An 18,349-nucleotide genomic window follows, 5' to 3' on the forward strand; every position below is an offset into this window, starting at 1 on the left:
TATAGAGTCAATCTTTAGGATGTTTTTATCATAAATGTTCAATAATGTTCCAACCGGAGAAATCCATTGTCTGTAGAAAAGCCATACCTCTCATGTGTCAGAGTTTGTGGCCCTCTGTCAGACCACTCACTCAAAGAGCACTTATGAGCCCCTGCTTTACAGTAGAAGCCTCAAACAAGTTTCTAAAGAAGGTCATCTAGTGGAAGCCTTAGGAAGTGCAATTTGACCCCATAGACACTGTGTATTCGATAGGCCAAGCTTTGAAAAACTAAAAACCTCAGATTTCCCACTTCCTGTTTGGATTTTTCTCAGATTTTCGCCTGCCATATGAGTTCTGTTATACTCACAGACATCATTCAAACAGTTTTAGAAACTTAGAGTGTTTTCTATCCAAATCTACTAATAATATGCATATATTAGCATCTGGGACTGAGTAGGAGGTAGTTTACTCTGGGCACGCTTTTCATCCAAAAGGGAAAATGCTGCCCCTTATCCCAAAGAAGTTAAACAAATATTTATATTTGAGATTCTTCAAATAGCCACTCTTTGCCTTAATGGCAGCTTTGCAAACTCTTGGCATTCTCTCAACCAGCTTCACCTGCAGTGCTTTTCCAAAAGTCTTGAAGGAGTTCCCACATATGCTGATCACTTGTTGGCTGTGACATATAAAGGGAGGTGATGGAGTCCAGGTGAGTGTCATTATGTGCGTAACGCTGGTGACAGGTGTGTACCCTAACGAGCAGCCTGGTGACCTAGAGGTCGGAGAGGGAGCACACGTGACAACAACTGATTGGCTCAAACACATTAAGAAGGAAATAAATTCCACAAATGAACTTCTAAGAAGGCATACCTGTTAATTGAAATGCATTCCAGGTGACTACCTCATGCAGCTGGTTGAGAGAATGCCAAGAGTGTGCAAAGCTGTCATCAAGGCAAAGTGTGGCTATTTGAAGAATCTAAAATGTAAAATATATTTTGATTACTTTAACACTTTTTTGGTTACTACATGATTCCATATGTGTTATTTCATAGTTTTGATGTCTTCACTATTATTCTACAATGTAGAAAATAGTGAAAATAAGAAAAACCTTTGAATGAGTAGGTGTTCTAAAACGTTTGACCAGTAGTGTAAGAACGTGAGAATATGAGAGCAACTAAGTTCAGTCATTCACATCATCATATCTTTCTGAGATCAATATTGACAATCGACTCAGAGCCAGCTCCCCAACAGTGAGGCAAACAACATTTCTTTGCTGGAAGCAATGTTCTATCTGTTAACATAATTTCCTTTAATGACTTTCCCCTGGATCAGTGTTGAACAAATACCTCTTAGGTATATCTATTCATTCCCACCTCTGGCTCTAACCTCTTGATAGGAGCTCAGTGTGTTGTAGCTAGCATAGCGCTAAATCCGGGCTGGCGAGCAGAGATAACAGCTATTGTTCACATTAGCTTAGTTACTGATGCCCAGACAGATGTCGACCCTTGTCATTGTTTTCACTCCTCTAAACGGTTGGCACACGCCAACCCTTTCACTGTCATCAAATCCCTGACTGTTGGGGGGTTTAGCATTAGTGCCAACTAATGGTAACTGAGACCCAACCCCCCCACGATTTGCAGGTCAACCGGTGGCTACGCTAAGAGTTAAGCCCGTGCAGATGGACAAGCAATTTTCCATCTGGAAGCCTGACAGACAGTTCCGGCCCTCCAATCAGCACCTCTCCTTCGTTTCCTCTCTCCCCACCCCTCCAATAGAACTTGCTCTGGAGACAACCGAAAGACCTTTGTTTATGACTTGTCAACTCACCAGCCCCTCGCTTTTCACCATCCAAAACGGAAACTGGCTAATTTCATAGCTGGGATGTTTTCTGTCCGGTGAAGAAGAAACTCTGTGAAGTGTGTTGAACAAACAAGCCAGATGCCAGCATGTCTTTGTGATGTTGTATTCTGAGAAGAAGCCGGAAGCTAGTGAGGCTCAATGGAGTTAGAGGAGCTAGCCGTTAGCGATGAACAGATCAATGTGATTCGATATGACAGTGCAGTCCTTCTCTTGAGTAAAGAGGCCGGTACTGAACTCAATATTGGTTCCGAGTTCCTAAGGCAGATGTCCCTTAGGGTGACGCATTAGAGTCACTTCATCCCAACTTAATGTTCAATTGACCTCAAACAGACTCTGTGGTCATTTTAGGGCTAGCTGCCCGGCTGTGTTCAATTGTCTTGTCTATGTCAGAGTTCAACTGGCATGAAAGAGTAGACAGGTTCTGGGGCTGTTTGAAAGACATTAGAATTCTGTTTTTGGTATTCTGAAGTCTACTCTGCAACAAAATTGTTATTAAAAAAACTGTACAGTCATTGAAACCCAACTCAATATGTTCTCACATAGTGCAATTCTAATGATCCATAATGGTTTGAACTATGGGGATTCTATACTTTTGTCACATAATGGAAGTATATCTGGCTAACAAATGCTTGAGTTTACAGTATTTAATCCATTCTAACCATAGGCCATAGGACTCAAAGGGAGAGCTGTCAGTACCTAACATGGTCACTTTAGCTGCGGGTAAAAAACCTAGCATTTGTTCTTCTTTTGGCGAGGTTTCAATGAGGAAGCACTGATGACTGACTAGACCAGGGACAGATGACTTGGGTGTCTAGGCAAACATCTTGTGTTGCCTACTCTGTGGACAGTGTCAAGACCAAAGCCCCCACACAAGCAGAGAAGCAATGTGTTCCGGCTCCTGCTCGACTTTGCTTTTTTATGGCTATTTTTGCATTAATCCACTGCCATTTCCTTTATGTTCGTATTTGTATTTTTGTTATTATTTTTTATTGTTATTGCATTGTTAAGAAGGAACCTGCAAGTAAACATTTCATTGGACGTGGATGTGTGCCATGCATATCCTGTACATAAGACTAATAAAACTTCAAACGTGTGTGTGTGTGTGTTTAGTGTATCTGTTTGACTGATGTGTAGCCAAGTGTAAACATGTGGGTCATTGATGGGCAGTGGGCAGCTGGCTCCCAGGGCCCTGTCTGTGTAAATGGACTGAGGCTTTAAGAGGGACAACATGAGGGGAAGTCTGGAGACACACAGGCCAGACAGCTGAACATCTCAACCACTCACTGACCCGCACTAACAAACACAGCAAATCCCCCAAGACGCTGTCTTCAAGACGTCCTAGTACCCCGACCTAATCGCTATGTCCTTCTGCACTACAGGCCATTTATTTTGTTCTAGCAGACAGCATAGAAGCAGTGCAGACCACAGTTTCCTTGCAAGTATTCTGAGAAATAACTTTGTATTTGTATAGTAGCTAGTATACACTAGCATTGAGAACATACAGTATGTCTGTTTTCTTTTTTTTGTGGCCTTCAAGGACATAGTACCTATGAGCTGGGCTGTTGCCATCAAATTGAAACTTAATAACAATATTCATATTTATTTTACACAATGTTCCCTGTCCTCCAATATATGTGTCACAAAGCTCACATTTTCCTGATGCATTTCCAGGTATTAAATGCCATATAATGTTTGATTGTGACCCACTGAGAATTCTACAGGGTAGCATTCAAGGAACATCCTCTGTTATCTAGGCCCCCACTGCCACCCACTATCCCAGCCATTCAAACTCCCACAATACCTTTCAGGTAAAAACATGCCATGTGTTTAGCTTACATTCACACCTCTCAAGATGCACCTTTCTTTTCACAAGAACCGTCAGATAAGATGAGATTGTGCAAGTTGTTCGTTTGAATACATCCGCACCCACACAACTTGTCCTTGCCGCCAAGGTTGAACTAAACTCATGACTTATTCAAAGATGTGGCTCTCTGTTTCTCGCTTGGTGATGGGGTGATGAGGTTTTGTGCTTCCCCAAGCCCTGGCATTTTAAATATTTTTCCCTCTCTCTTGTTCATTTCTCACTTTCCCCCCGCCCTGCTAACTTTCGCTTTTTTGTTGTCAGGTTTCTCTCCATCAATGTTGACCCACACCCAGCTGCCTCTTCACGAGGTAGTGTTGTGCTGACTGATACCCAGTAAACTGTTGAGTGCAGTTCTGGTTCCAGGCATAAACGACATACACATAAGCGGTCGGGCCCCCAAACCTAAAAGCAAAATTGGCTAATTTCAAAGGTAATTGTCACAAACAAAAAAAATATATATATATATATATATTTCACTGATTAAGCTAAATTACTTGTCTTTCCCTTGCCGAGCTGAACTGCTGAGCCAAACTGTCAGGCTATATGACATACAAGTGGTGTATTTTCTCTTAAAGAGACAGCACACATTTTTATGATAGAAGACAATAGCCTACTCCTATGAAAATGTTGTTAATCAGTAGTCCGAACATGTTCCCAAATGAAAGGGAACCAGATTCTTTGTCATCTGTTGCTCCATAGATCACTGAAATCAGACAAAAGGAGCTCAATAACTCAAAGCATGCACATAGTCCTATTGAATATGAATTCACCTGTATTGTGAATAGGCTTATGCCATCTTGATTTAAACAGTTGATCAAGAGATTTACCAGTCAAATAAATTATTACCATTGTTGTTGTGTAGTTAGCTAGCTAATAATATTCACTTACACAAATGTTTTACTTGAACCCAAAATGGTTCTCAGGTAGATTACTAAGAAATGCTCATCCTTTGTTTAAAAGTTCTGGTATTGCCCTAGAAATAGCATTGTTGGGAGATTTGGAGAGACCTGGTCAGTCAATTACTAATATACTAATACTCTTAGTAAAAGTACTTATCTTCAACTCTCAATCCACGGATTCTATTCAATTAGATAGATTCAAATTGTATGGTAAACATCACAGCATCATTATCATCTGTATTTTTCGGAGCTGTCCACATACCACCACAGACCGATGCTGGCACTAAAACCGCACTCAATGAGCTGTATACTCCCAGTTCAATCATGACTGCACGGCCAGGCACGACTCCAACACCATCATTAAGTTTGCCAATGACACAACAGTGATAGGCCTGATCATTGATAATGATGAGACAGCCTATAGGGAGGAGGTCAGAGACCTAACCTTGTGGTGCAAGGACAACAACCTCTCCTTCAATGTGATCAAGACAAAGGAGATGATTGTGTACTACAGGAAAAGGAGGACCGAGCACATCCCCATTCTCATCGACGGGGCTGTAGTGGAGCAGGTTGGTTAAGAGCTTGTAAGTAAGCATTTCACGGCGCATGTGACAAATACAATTTTTATTTATTTTATTTGATCGTTGATAGAAATCTGAAGAGGGTGGCCAGCAAAGATAGGTGGAATGGGCTGAGGTAAACTGAGGGTTGGAAGGTGGAACTGGAGACAAGTGGGAGTAAAGTTGCTGGGCGGGGGGTAGAATGACGGTTAAAGGTATATACAATGCATTCGGAAAGTATTCAAACCCCTTGACTTTTTCCACTTTTTCATTATGTTACAGACTTATTCTAAAATGGATTAAGTACTTTTTTCACCTCATCAAACTACACACAATACCCCATAATGAAAAAGCGAAAAACACGTTTTTAGAATTGTTTCAAATGTATTACAAATAAAAAACAGAAATATCTTATTTACTCAAGTACTCAGACCAGTTGCTATAAGACTCGAAATTGAGTTCAGGTTTCCATTGATCATCCTTGAGATGTTTCTACAACTTGATTGGAGTCCACCTGTGGTAAATTCAATTGATTGGACATTATTTGGAAAGGCACACACCTGTCTATAATATGGAACAGAGGACAACTAGACCCTTTCTGTATAGACCTGGTTGGATCCGGACCTGTTCCGATCCGAGTGAGGAAAGCAACATTAACCAGAGCTGATAAAGCGCGAGAGGAGGGAGAGACATGGGGAGGAGGGAGGGAGAGACAGCAACTAACAAAGCCGACATGCTGCCAAAGCTAGGTTATTTATCATCAAATATGATTATGCAGTACCTGTCTTAACTGCATCAAACCAGGAGAAGCGAATTACTTAGTACCTGTCTTGACTGCTTCAAACCAGGAGAAGCGGATTACTTAGTACCTGTCTTGACTGCTTCAAACTGGGATATCTACTTAAGCTAGCTAACGTTAGCTAGCTAGGCTAACTGAGGCTGCAGTGCATGCACTTTCTCTTCCTACTGTTACAAATAACTACAACTCCATTCAGAATATTAAGTAGCAGCCTTATTCTAAAATATATATATCTTATTTACAATACCCCATAATAACAAAGCAAAAACAGGTTTTTAGATTTTTTTTTAAACATACCTTATTTACATAAGTATTCAGACCCTTTGCTATGAGACACGAAATTCAGCTCAGGTGTATCCTGTTTCCATTGATCATCCTTGAGATGTTTCTACAACTTGACTGGAGTCCACATGTGGTAAATTTGATTGATTGAACCTGATTTAGAAAGGCACACACCTGTCTATATAAGGTCCCACAGTTGACAGTGCATGTTGGAGCAAAAACCAAGCCATGAGGTCGAAGGAATTGTCCATAGAACTCTGAGACAGGATTGTGTCGAGGCACAGATCTGTGGAAGGGTACCAAAAAATGTCTGCAGCATTGAAAGTCCCCAAGAAGACAGTGGCCTCCATCATTCTTAAGTGAAAGAAGTTTGTAAACACCAAGACTGGCGGCCCGGCCAAACTGAGCAATCGGGGGAGAAGGGCCTTGGTCAGGGCCAATAACCTGATGGTCATTCTGACAGAGCTCCAGAGTGCCTCTGTGGAGATGGGAGAACCTTCCAGAAGGACAACCATCACTGCAGCACCACACCAATCAGGGCTTTATGGTAGAGTGGCCAGACAGAAGCCACTCCTCAGTAAAAGGCACATGACAGCTCCCTTGGAGTTTGCCAAAAGGCTGACTAAAGGACACTCAGACCATGAGAAACAAGATTCTCTGGTCTGATGAAACCAAGAATGAACTCTTCGGCCTGGCACCATCTCCACGGTGAAGCATGGTGGTGGTATTATCATGCTGTGGGGATGTTTTTCAGCAGCAGGGACTGGGAGACTAGTCAGGATCGAGGGAAAGATGAACGGAGCAAAGTACTGAGAGATACTTGATGAAAATTGGCTCCAGAGCGTTCAGGACCTCAGACTGGGGGTGACAATTCACCTTCCAACTGGACAGCAACCCTAAGCATACAGCCAAGACAACGCAGGAGTGGCTTAATGACAAGTCTTTGAATGTCCTTGAGTGGCCCAGCCAGAGCCCGGACTTGAACCCGATCGAACATCTCTGGAGAGACCTGAAAATAGCTGTGCAGCAACGCTACGCATCCAACCAGACAGATCTTGAGAGGATCTGCAGAGAAGAATTGAGAGAATCTCCTCAAATACTGGTGTGCCATGCATAGTGTCATACCCAAGAAAACTCGAGGCTGTAATTGCTGCCAAAGATGCTTCAACAAAGTACAGAGTAAAGGGTCTGAATACCTATCTAAATGTGATATTTCGTTTTTTTGTTTTTAATAAATTTGAAAACATTTCTAAAAACCTGTTTTTGCTTTGTCGTTATTGGGTACTGTGTGTAGATTGGGGGGGGGGAACGATTTAATCAGTCTTAGAATAAGGCTGTAACATAATAAAATGTGAAAAAAGTCAAGGGGTCTGAATACTTTCTCAATGCACTGTGTGTATATATATATACATACATGTGTGTGTACTGACACTAAAAAAAAATATATATATGTGTGTGTGTGTGTGTGTGTGTGTGTACTGACACTAAAAAAGGATGTACTGACACTAAAAATGTACTGACACTAAAAAAGTTGTTACATCCAATTCCTGTTTGCCTGAGGCTGATGGCATACAAGCGCGTGCACATGCATACACACATGCATATACACACTTAAATATATATATATATATATATTTCACCTTTATTTAACCAGGTAGGCTAGTTGAGAACAAGTTCTCATTTGCAACTGCGACCTGGCCAAGATAAATCAAAGCAGTTCAACACATATAACAACACATGGAATAAACAAACATACAATCAAAAAGACATTAGAAAAATCTATATACAGCATGCACACACACACACACTCGCATCAAAATGCACACACGTGCATACACATGTTCACTCTCAAATTTTGTTTTCCATACAATGATGGAAAGACCTGTGTGTTGTCCTTGTTAATGCAGACAGAGAAGAGATCCATCTTCTTAATCATAGCCTCAATTTTGTCCCGCACATTGAATGTAGTTGCGGAGAGTCCCTGTAGTCCTAGATTCAGTTAATTCAGGCGAGAAAAACATCACCCAGATAGGCCAGTCGTGTGGGAAACTCATCATCATGCAAGCGGTCAGAAAATTATTGTCATTAAAGAAAATGTTAATCTCGTCTCTCAATTAAAAAAAAAATGTGTCAATACATTGCCCCTTGATAACCAAAGCGTTACATGGTCATTGATCATATCATTGCATAATGCAGAAAATATACCCAAGTTCAGGGGCCTTGCTTTAACAAAGTGAACCATTTTCACTGTACAGTTGTGTCCAAAACGTAATTCAAGCTGTCAGGCATTCCCTTGGCAGCTGCAGTGTACCCAAGTGGCGTCGGGAGAAACTGCTTGCACATGTGTTACCACTCCACTATGTCTCCCTGTCGTGGCTTTTGCCCCATCAGTACAGATACCAACACATCTTGACTGCCAAAGTCCATTTTATATCACAAAGCTGTCCAGTACTTTAAAAATATCCTCTCCTGTTGTCCTGGTTTCCAGTGGTTTGCAGAAGAGGATGTCTTTCTTAATTGACCCCCCATAAACGTAATGGACATATACCAGGAGCTGTGCCAGGCCCACCATGTCTGTTGACTGATCCAGCTATAACGCATTGAATTCACTGGCAGGTATGCGAAGCAGTAATTATTTCAAAACATCTCCTGCCATGTCACTGATGCGTCGTGAAACAATGTTGTTTGATGAAGACATTGTCTGTATAGTTATTTTGGCCTTTTCCCCCAGCATTGTCCCAGCCATATCCGGGGCAGCAGGAAGAATTAAGTCCTCCACAATAGTGTGGGGATTGCCTGTCCTAGCCACTTGGTAGCTCACCATATAAGACGCTTCTAGCTCGTTCTTATTAACCTGTCTAGGACACGGGTTCCGCTAACGGAACTTTTGCTAGCACGTTTAGCTCACATGTCCAAAAGCTGGCGCCGGTCCAGGCGAACTCCAGTTATATTCCAGGTCGAATAAACTGGTCAAACTAAGGAGAGAATCAATCTTCAGGATGTTATCATCATATGTATCCAATAACGTTCTAACCGGAGCATTCGTTTTTGTCTACAGAGTAATGGAACGCAAGGCGGTATAATAAGTACTGTGTGTAACCAGGAACTGGCATCCTGCCAGGCCAGTGACTCAAATAGCTGCCATCCTGTCCCACATCAAACTAGAGGCTTCATTCCGCGTTCTACTGACTGTTGACATCTAGTGGAAGGCGTAGGAAGTGCGAACAGATCCATATCTTATTTGGATGTGAATAGGCAATGAGTTGAAAATCAACCAGCCCCAGAATTTCCACTTCCTGTTTGGAACTTTGCCTGCCCTATGAGTTCTGTTATACTCACAGACATAACTCAAACAGTTTTAGAAACTTCAGCGTGTTTTCTATCCAATAGTAATAATAATATGCATATATTAGCATCTGGGACAGAGTAGGAGGCAGTTCACTATGGACACGCAATTCATCCAAAGTGAAAATGCTGCCCCCTTGGTATCTGTTGCTTGTATACATGTCTTACTAGTCAAAAGTCATCTTATTTCTGCTCAAAAAACTCCTGTGGCTTATTTTTTTCAAATTGGCATGTTTTGTTTCTAAATGTCTGCTCAAGAGTGAAGGTTTCATCGAGTTTTGAGATAGTACTTTTGCACATATAACACACAGTGGGTGAGGAAAGGCACTACTCCCAATATAAGTGAACACCAAATCACTGTAGTTCTCATCATATTTGCGCATCTTTGATGGTCCAACGTCCCTGTCTGTTGTTTGGTGCTTTCCCGGGTAAGGGGGAAGTGGCTCTTCGGCTGCTTCAGATTCACAACTGTCAGTGTCCAAGCTAGCTGGGCTAACAACAAACGTAGAATGACTGATGCAGCATTGGATGTGCTCGTGGAAGCAGAACGACAGGGAAGCAGAACGACAGGGGCAAAAGTGGAAATCAGTGAGTGGAAATCCCACGAGAGAGTAACGGTTAATGTGATCGGACGTTAATTATTTGACTAGGCTACCTGTATTTGACATTGTGTTGTTAATTCGCTTAACACTAGATGGTTTCATTTTATTTTTGTCAGTGAAGCTAGGCTACCTAGGTGAGAAAAAAACCTCACCCAAATGTAAACCGCACCCAAATGTATAGCCCTGTTGGAAAATATGTTTGAAAATGTGAAGAAAAAAAATGTTTTTTTAAATGTTATTATTATGTTAGACTTTTAAAAAATGTGGATCTCATTTTTATTTGGCGTACCCCCGACGGAATTGCGAGGAACCCCATGAAGAGCACACTTCTCCAGCATGCCTGTGGCCATCGAAGGGGAGTATTTGCCCACTGGAGTTGGTGACGACGCCGAACTGCAGTTAGGTCATGACTCTGGTGAGGACAAACGAGCACGCAGATGAGCTTCCCTGAGACGGTTTCTGACAGTTTGTGCAGAAATTATTATTCATCAGCTTTCTGGGAGGCTGGTTTCAGATGATCCCGCAGGGGAAAAAGACGGATGTGGAGGACCTGGGCTGGCATGATTACACGTGGTCTGTGATTGTGAGGCCGGTTGGACGTACTTCTCTAAAATGGCTTATAGTAGAGAAATTAACATTCAATTCTCCGACAACAGCTCTGGTGGACATACCTGCAGTCAGCATGCTAATTGCACGGTCCCTCAAAACTTGAGACATCTGTGGCATTGTGCTGTGTGACAAAACTGCACATTTTAGAGTGGCCTTTTATTGTCCCCAGCACAAGGTGCACCTGTGTAATGATCATGCTATTTAATCAGCTTCTTGATGTGCCACACCTGTCAGGATTATCATGGCAAGATTTGAGAGAAATAAGCTTTTTGTGCTGATGGAACAATTCTGGGATCTTTTATTTCAGCTCATAAAACATGGGACCAACACTTTACATGTTGTGTTCATATTTTTGTTCAGTATAGCTTCTACTTGACTATTGCTTTTCAAATCACCTAGCAGTGCTTTTTGCGGTTAGTTTAAGGTAAATGTTGTGATTTTTCAGCCATTCCTGAACCTTCAACCAAAAAAATCTACATATGGGCAGTACCAAAATATCTAATGATTCTGCCTCTTCACAGCAAAATCTGCAGAGCTGGGATGATTTTATCAACCATAACATTCTATTGGTTACAAGAATTTTGTATAATAATTTCAATTGAAAAACTAAATTTTGAATCAGGTGTTGTTTTCTGTATCCGTTCATAAACCATGTGCCATGGAATCGGCACATCGAAAAACTCCTCCCAACTATTTTACAACCGTTATGGCGCAGCTGTCCATTTTTTGGTCCATAAATGGAACTGGTATAATTTGTTATTTATGTTACTTACTTTATGTTTACTTATTAATGTTAGATGTGGACTGGGTCTGGTTATTTTTGGGCTCATTGTGGTTTGATTACTTTGTATTAAAACATCACATGGTTCGAAATTAAAATATCTCTCAATTCATTCCTTAATTTTTGTTTTTTACAATGAAGGTGAATTCATCAACATTAATAAAGTTCATAGGGAAACCATGTCCAAGCCTAGGCTGAGATGACTAATGCTGTGTCATCAATACACTTTTAATTGCCTTGTGGACTGGACTGCAAGACCAAGATGTTTAACATGCTGATTTATGATTTATTAGCAATAATTAAAGATTCAGGACCGAAGTAGCTCTCTACCAAAGTGCAGAGCTGACTTTTGGCCCAGGACATGAGGAGGGAACATGGGATTTGACGCTTTCCCTTGTGTGGAGGCCTATAGGGAGGAGGTCAGAAACCTGGCAGTGTGGTGCCAGGACAATAACCTCTCTCCCTCAACGTCAGCAAGACAAAGAAGCGGATCGTGGACTACAGGACACAGAGGGCCTAGCACGCCCCCATTCATATTGACAGGGCTGTAGTGGATTGGGTCGACAGCTTCATGTTCCTTAGTGTCCACATCACTAAAGATCAATCATGGTCCACATACATCAACAGTCGTGAAGAGGGCACGGCAATGCCTTTTCCCCCTCAGGAGGCTGAAAAGATTTGGACAAAAGGCCCTCAGACCCTTAAGAAGTTCTACAGCTGCACCATTGACAGGCTGCATCACCACTTGGTATGGCAACTGCTTGGCATCCGACCGCAAGGCACAACAGAGGATAGTGCGTACGGCCCAGTACATCACTGGGGCCGAGCTTGTTGCCATCCAGGACCTCTATACCCGGCAGTGTCAGAGGAAGGCCCTAAAAACTGTCAAAGACTCCAGCCACCCAAGTCATTGACTGTTCTCTCTGCTACCATAAGGCAAGTGCTACTGATGCAAGACTGGAACCAACAGCACCCTGAACAGTTTTTACCCCCAAGCCATAAGACTGCTAAATAGTAGGTCTGGTTAGCTATTTGGTTAACTATTTAACTATCTGCATTGACCCTTTTTGCACTAACTTTTTTGACTCATCACATACGCTACTGCTACTGTTTATTATCTATCCTGTTGCCTAGTCACTTTATTCCTAGTTATATGTACATATCTACCTCAATTGCCTTGTACCCCTGCACATGGACTTGGTACTGATACCCCGTGTATATAGCCAAGGTATCATTACTCATTGTGTATTTATTACTTAAATTATTACGTGTTTTACTTTTCTATTATTTCTATATTTCTTTCTCACTGCATTGTTGGGAAGGTACATTTTACTGTTAGTCTTTAACTGTTGTTTATGAAGCATGTGACAAATACATTTGATTTGATTTGAAATGACCTACATTTAATCAAGATTACATTGCGGTCAAGACAGGGCTGCATAAATGGGAATTAGACCTAACAGTTGTGTTTCTTAACTCTGGTCCTGCGGACCTTTGTGTACGGTGGATTTAGCTACTGCATAGCATTAATGGAAATATATTAATGCTATAAATATACTGTCAGATCAGATGCACACACAGATGCATACTATATCTTTAGCAATTTGCGAGTTAGATTTGTTCAAACAGATTTTGACCATTTAATTGTGTCTTGTCAATGAGAATAATTTATTTAAATAAAATACACAGTGTGTCCCTCATTTGTCAATGCAGGTCAGGCTCTCCAGAAAATATAACCCATGTCTAGTGGTTCATTCCATGACCTTCATCACTTGAGCAAAATTCCCCTATGTACACATGCTCATAATGATGAAATGACCACAACAATTCTGGAGTTTAGGGGGGAGATGATGGGGTGGTCTGCACAACAGTTGATAGAACAGGGCAGCTGAAAAGTTCATTTACATCTATGACAAGACCATTGGTGTTCCACAGGGTTCTGTTCTGGGCCCCAGAATCAGGATTTGCCCAGTACTCCACAACAACTACTCCCTAGCGATTGATCTCTATGAACTCTGGCCTGATAGACGCTGACCTTTGACCTCAAGGTTGTACACCTGCTCTAAAACACAGCAAAACAGGTGTGGGGGCCAGTTAGTGTTGCAGCCACTGACAGTCTGTCTGGGTTACAACACCAATACCCTATTACCTGTCAGACCTTTGCTAGGTACATATCCAAACTTATTAACGTATACATTTTTTACTCGCAGTTGCTCCATCATAATATTGTAAATATGTCTGGTGTTTGTTTTTGATATATATCCCATTATCCATCCTGTTGACCATTCATTCAACTCAACAGATGGCGCAAATTTTTTAACAAGCATTTATTTCTCACATCATGTTTGATCGGAAGTTAATCCCTCTATCCTCTAACTCAATCAGGAGTACAGACATCCTGCTTTGAGGAACCATTAGTGGTCTTATATCCCAACAACACCACAGAACAACAATACCCAACATTTGACGCATCCCTGAGGGACTATGTCAGACAAGCTAGCAACGCTCATTGTCATGCTCAGTGGGCCAATCCTCATGCCCCCAGCCCAGAATGTAGCCATTATTCAGTTGAAAGTCCTGATAGACCTTGTGTGCTTTCTCATGATAGACCCATTCACCCTAAGTTCAACCCAGCTGACTCCCTCAGAGTGATAGGCAGGGGCCATTGTCTCCTGAGCAGCCGAAGCCACGACGCGCTAACCGCTATCCGCTAACTCTGCCTTGGGTTCCCTCCAGGGAGAGACTTTTCCTCTGTCTCCCAAGCCAAGACTGTTCCCTCGGGCACCACACATCCCTGGCTGAGCTGAAGGTATCATAAATACTTCCCCCATCTCCCCCCCCTCGTTTCCATTCCTCCCCATAGGCCACTGGGGCCATTGTAAATCAGGGACAAACCCGAGCCGAGGGGGAAAAGAAAGGCAAAACGACATTAAAGTGGGAACCAGGCCCCAGAAGCAAGACCTGATGTAATGATTAAAAGGACAGGGGCAAGGACATGGGGAGTGTGGGAGACAAAGGCAGGAAAGGACAACGATTAAGAGGGAGAGAGAGAGGGATACATACATGTGCACGCACACACACAGACCTGACAGTCTCAGCTGGCGGTAAGTTTAGCTATGACAACACTAGCACAACAATTTGGGGAGAAAGGCTAATGAACAGGTGATCTTTTTGATTTCCCCCTGTTGCAGAGGAAACACAAAGTTATTTGCAGGGACTTTCTGACTATGTGCCATTTCATAGCAACCCCTTACTGTACCTACCCCCACCCACCAACATTCTTGTATTCACAGGAATAAAGGCCCCTCACTCTCCTGCAGTACAATGACAGAAAATATGTATACAAGAGGTGAGATGTGAGGTGAAACAGTGATGAGGAATGCTTTGCTATTCTTCTGTGTGTGTGCATGTGTGACTTATTGGACTCTCCCTGTCCCTCGCTAAGGGATTGTCATACCCTCCATGCACAATTAGCAGTTACACACAAGACTACTGCATGTGTGTGTGTGTAAAAACACCAGCCTACAACATAATTGGCCCAACCGTACCCAGGCGTCCCCTGGTACGCTGTTATCCCCTGTTGGACTGGTACAGTATATATTCAGTGCCTTTGGAAAGTATTCAGAACTCTTGACTTTTTCCACATGTTGTTAAATTACAGCCTTATTCTAAAATTGATTTAATTAAAATCCTCAGCAATCTGCATAGAAAAGAAAACATTTGCAAAGCGGAAACAGGTTTTTAGAAATTATTGCAAATGTATTAAAAATTCAAAACAGAAATATCTTATTTACATAAGTATTCAGACCCTTTGCTATGAGACTCAAAATTAAGCTCAGAAAAGGCACATAAAGACTCTCTGGTCTAATGAAACAAAGATTGAACACACACACCTAAAGGCTGACGTCTGGAAGAAACCTGGCACCATCCCTGCAGTGAAGCATGGTGGTGGCAGCATCATGCTGTGGGATGTTTTTCAGCAGCAGGAACTGGGAGGCTAGTCAGGATCAAGGGAAAGATGAACAGAGCCAAGCATAGAGAGATCCTTGATGAAAACCTGCACCAGAGTACTCAGGACCTCAGACTGTGGAGAAGTATCACCTTCCAACAGGAAAATTACCCTAAGCATACAGCCAAGACAATGCAGTAGTGGCTTCGGGACAAGTCTCTGAATGTTCTTGAGTTGCCCAGCCAGAGCCTGAACTTGAACCCGATCGAATATCTCTGGAGAGACCTGAAAATAGCTGTGCAGTGATGCTCCCCATCCAACCTTACAGAGCTTGAGAGGATCTGCAGAGAAGAATGGAAGAAACTCCCCAAATACAGGTGTGCCACGTTTCTAGCGTCACACCCAAGAAATCTCAATCCTGTAATCGCTGCCGAAGGTGTTCAACAAAGTACTGAGTAAAGGGTCTGAATACTTATGTAAATGTGATATTTAAGTTTGTTTTAAATATAAATGAGCAAAAATTCTAAAAAAAACCTGTTCTTGCTTTATGACTATAGGGTATTGTGTGTAGGTTGATGAGAGGAAAAATAACAATTTAATCAATTTTAGAATAAATCTGTAACGTAACAAAATGTGAAAAAAGTCAAGGGGTCTGAATACTTTCCGAAGGCACTGTATATAGCCTAACCTCTCCTCTCACGTTATTAATCCATTCTGCCATGGCAGTTTGACTTAGTAGTAGCTTACTTTGCTCTCGCTCTCTCTCTGTGACATTGTTTACCGTCTCTATGATGGTCTCACACACCACTAAACAAGTTTTTGCTACGTTTTGTCCTCCACCCCGGAACAATTCTTACTCGCTCACCCATCATCTCACTCATCTTCTCACATTTTCCCCCTGAGCGGTTGAAGGGGAATGTTGACAGCCTCAAAAAGAGGTAAGGAGGAGAAATTGTGTTGCTTTCAGAAGACTTGCCACATTCCTACACCTGACATTCAAGTAGAGGGAATGCACTGAGATACCTTTGAAGAATATAGTAGCATAGTTGGCTAGAAATACATAAACCTTGAATGAAAGGGATTTCCCTGTTTGTGCCGAACCCACCCTTTTCAGTGTCCTGTTAAAGATTTGACAATCTCAACATTCATGAATAGCCTGATAGAACCATCACTGTGTTCCCCATAGCCTCCATAATGGTAATTTACAAAAGCAATGTATTGCTAAAGCAACGGTTTCAAACTATGGTTTGAAATTGCCAGTATTAAAGCCAATGCCAAAAAAAAGACACTTTAAAGGGACCATCTGAGATTCAACAAAGCAAGGCACCCCTCCACTTGTTTTGGTAAACAGCTGAGGGATGGTGCTGTAGAAATGTACCCGCTTTTAGATGCATAGATACTGTATGTAGAGTTATGGATGCAAGAACTTTCCACCCATGAGACCACAATTATAGTTTCAAACAAGATTTAAAGTTATACAGTGTTGGTTCACAATTACATTATTTACAAACATGGAGTAAAACCAGCTTATATTTTGGGTTCTGACAGGGTACAACAGTTGAACTAAGTTCATAAGGCATTTCACAATGTGAATTCTTCCAGAATCAATGGCTATACTGTATAGCCTATCATTAATCATTAACCTTGCTATCTTTTTGGAAGTGTTTAAATGACAAAAGTTTAGAGGAAATTGGAGATAAATTAACAGCTATTCCAGTTGATAAAAGCGCTCGATAACTCCTATTGCCTATTGAGTCTGAACAAACCTTTTTTTTGTATTGAAAGGACATGGCCAGGGCTATGTGCCTGATTCATTTAAGAAACACTTTTATACAAGCAGTATCTAAGAATCATGCAGAGAACAGCTTTGCAGTGGTTTACTACTGAGAGTGCAATAGTTTGGTTTCTATATACTGTTATATACTGTTTTCAATAACCTTTCAAATTCTCCTGGCAAACTCGATGAATGAATTCATGAAAACACTCATTATTCGTTCACACAAATTCCCAAGCATAACTTGTTTTTGTTTATGATACAGATTTTCATAAGAAATATCAATGGACAATTTGCATTATTGAGCGTGGCTGAAGTAATAACCGGAATAACCAACATTAGCTCTCTTTCTGCAGTGCGTTATGAAATGAAAGGGGCTAAATTCAATGTGGGAGAATGCAGCCTCGGTTGCTCGCTTCCAACAATCAGAGCCCAAAACATTCAATTGCCAGATCCACGTGCAGATAATTACTCGCCAAGTGATTGTGATGAACACCAGTGTGTGAGGATGAGTCATGCCTATATGTAATTTCCACTCCGATTTCAGCCTCTTACTGACTGTCTACGTCCCAAATTGCACTCTATTCCCTATTTAGTGAACTACTTTTGATCAGGGCTATTAGCACTCTGGTCAAAAGTAGTGCACTACAGGATGTAGGGAATAGGGTGCCATTTGCAGCCTTTGTTTGTATATTTCATACTGCTTGACCTGGACCTGAAAATGGTCAGAGATGTACTTTTACTCAAAGTTATCCATAGGAAGCATTGTTGTATAAATTATTGAAAATACTAGTATTAGGTGCAGACATTAGATAAATAGGTGTTGTATGTTATTCTTTGGTGATACTCATATATACATAATATTATGGAACATTGACATTAGTGCCACATGTACACATTACATATGTGTTGTGGTGACAGAGTGGGTTAGATATAGAAGAATACTCCATATCACAGCTTTTTAAAAAAGGCTACGTTGAGCACCAGCATGATTTCCTATAGCCTATAGCCCTGTTAAAGGTCTTGAAAGGGCCAACCATCTTGA

This window comes from Oncorhynchus tshawytscha, linkage group LG30 (genome assembly GCF_018296145.1).
Source record: "Oncorhynchus tshawytscha isolate Ot180627B linkage group LG30, Otsh_v2.0, whole genome shotgun sequence".
NCBI lineage: Eukaryota > Metazoa > Chordata > Actinopteri > Salmoniformes > Salmonidae > Oncorhynchus > Oncorhynchus tshawytscha.